The sequence below is a fragment of the Myotis brandtii genome, unplaced genomic scaffold (assembly GCF_000412655.1).
Source record: "Myotis brandtii unplaced genomic scaffold, ASM41265v1 scaffold137, whole genome shotgun sequence".
Taxonomy (NCBI): domain Eukaryota; kingdom Metazoa; phylum Chordata; class Mammalia; order Chiroptera; family Vespertilionidae; genus Myotis; species Myotis brandtii.
In genome coordinates, this window is record NW_005354874.1 from 914,428 (window position 1) to 917,209 (window position 2,782).

The 2,782-nt window shown below is 36.6% G+C and overlaps 1 pseudogene; it reads left to right on the top strand.

Moving 5' to 3' along the window:
- Nucleotides 1-930, top strand: part of LOC102246286 — a 95,779-nt pseudogene extending 94,849 nt beyond the window's left edge.
- The last annotated feature ends 1,852 nt before the right edge of the window (nt 931-2,782 follow it).

Genomic DNA, 2,782 nt, shown 5'->3' on the forward strand with positions numbered 1-2,782 from the left:
TGCTCGCTTCAGTGCCTGGCTGCCGGCCGCCATCTTGGCTGACAGTTAATTTGCATATACTCACTGATTAGCCAATGAAAAGGGTAGCGGTCATACGCCAATTACCATGTTTCTCTTTTATTAGTGTAGATGTAACCGCAATAAATGCAATAAAATGAATAAAACATCAACTTTTTTGCCCATTTTGAATCTAGTTGCTATTATTATTATTATTATTATTGAGTTTTAAGAGTTCATTGTATATTTTAGATACCAATCTTATTAGATATGTGTTTTGCAATTTTTTTTCAGTCCGTGGCTTGTAATTTCATTCTCTTAACAGTGTTATTTGTAAAAATATATTTTTTATTGATTTCAGAGAGGAAGAGAAAGGGAGAGAGAGAGATAGAAACATCAATGATGAGAGAGAATCATTGATTGGCTACATCCTGCACACATACCATGCCCCTCCTCCAACCCCCCACTGGGGATCAAGCCTGCAACTGGGCATGTGCCCTGACTGGAAATCTAACTGTGACCTCCTGGCTCGTAGGTCCATGCTCAAACACTAAGCCACACCAGCAGGGATAAACAGTGTTTATTTTTGTTTGTTTGTTTGTTTGTTTTACAGAGAAAAGGTTTTTAATTTTAATAAAGTGTAGTTTGTTCATTTATTTTTCATGATTTGTGCTTTTGTTTTTGCATCTAAAAAGGCATCACCAAATCTAAGGTCACTTAGATTTTCTCCTATGTTAGCTGCTAGGAATTTTATAGGTTTTCATTTTACATTTAGGTCTCTGATCCATTTTGACTTAAATTTTGTGTAAGGTGCAGGGTCTGTGTCTAGATGATGATGATGATGACGACGATGGTGATGAAGATGATGATGTTGATTTGCTTGCAGATGTTCAGTTGTTCCAGCACCACTTGTCAAAAAAGCTTTCTCTTTAGAATTGCCATGGATTCTTTCTCAAAGATCAGTTAACTATATTTGTGTGGTCCATTTATGGGCTTTATTTTCTAGTTCATTGATATGTTTATCTATTTTTCATGGATGTTCAGTTGTTCCAGCACCATTTTTCAAAAAAGCTTTCTCTTTAAAATTGCCATGGATTCTTTCTCAAAGTTCAGTTAACTATATTTGTTGGTCCATTTATGGGCTCTATTTTCTAGTTCATTGATATGTTTATCTATTTTTCATCAATAATCCACTGTCTTGTTTACTATACTTTATAGTAAGACTTGAATTTGGGGAATGTCAGTCATCTATTTATTGTAAACTCTAAATTTTGCATTTTGAGAAACATGTGTCTGTGAATCTTTATAAATTCACATTGTGTTGTCATGGTCTGCATAGGTAATAGAGGTTACCACTCCTTTCTGTCTATCAATACACCCAATCACCAGAATGTAGGAGCTTGGGCTCTCCAACCACCAGATACCTAGTCACACCAAAATGGATGGACCAAGGACTTGCACTCTATTAAATGATAAGAAATCCTGTAGAGCTTGCCACAGTCCCAGAGCATCTCTGAGGCACAGAATGTGGTTCCTAGAAAACACTCCGATGACATGGTCAGAGTAGAATTGGACTGGGAGAGGCAATAGTAAGGTGACCACCTGTCTCTGACTTGTTGAGTAATGTTCAGTACTTCTCAACTAGGAGTTGCTTGCTGTAAGGCTCCGACTAGCTGCCTACCCTCCAATGTCCTTCACTATGTTCCTTGACCCCAGCTTTGGGGGGTCAGTCCAAAAGTCAGCATCCTAATACTTAACTTTCTATATTCCCCTCTTAGAATGGCAAAGCCCTCCTTTTAGATCTTTGAAGTTGCCTCCCTGCAAACTTTTCTCCTTTGACCCACAAAGACAGCTCACACACACACACACACACACACACATTTTCCCCTCCTGTCATGAACAATGTAAAGAAATAAATTTTGTGCCCCAAAGGGAGTCATCATCTCTCCAGGACATGGCCAATAAAAAGAGAAATGTAATCTCTGATAGAGCATTCTCCCTGTTGTATACATTTTTATTTGCTAGTAATCCAGATATAATCCACTACATATTGAAGTACTCATCTCTCATTTTCTCTGTCTCATGAGCATACTAGCTATAGACAGGATTGGTCTTATATTGGCTGGCTTTTTTATCCAAAGCCTTTTCCAATCAAAATTCATATAAAAGAAATAGCCAGGTGCAGAAATGTATACAGACAAATTATACCTCTATAAATGGTAATTGTACATCAAAATACGCAGTCTGTTAATGTGTTCCATCTAGGTAAGAAACTCAAGACTTTTGCCTCATTAGAAAATTATACACAAAGAATAAGAAAGGGCATTCTGTTCTCCTTGGAGGAGAGAACAGTAGTCACTAGTTCTACCTCCCAGCCAGGTAACACTCCCACGCCCAAAGCCAATGTCATTCTGAATAAAATGCTGTATGTAAGATTCAATAGAATCAACTGATTCAATTTCAAGTAGAGTTTGATAGAAAATGGAAGCAATTATTTTCCATAATCACTAAATATCATAGAAATCCATGTTCTCTATAAAGAAAGGCTTCAGAGCATAAGAATATATTTCTTCAAAGAGAAGATTGGCATAGTTTCCAGGAAAGTATTCAGTTCATCACTCTAAATTATATGCTGTACATAAAGAAAGAGATTTTCTTGTATCATTGCAATGAATAGAAACTTTGTAATGTTTATTTGTTCTTAGAAAATAGTCATGGAGGATAATGTATTATGTTTGTTCGTAACTGCTTTATACCAGTATACAGTGAAAAGATATCCACCCCC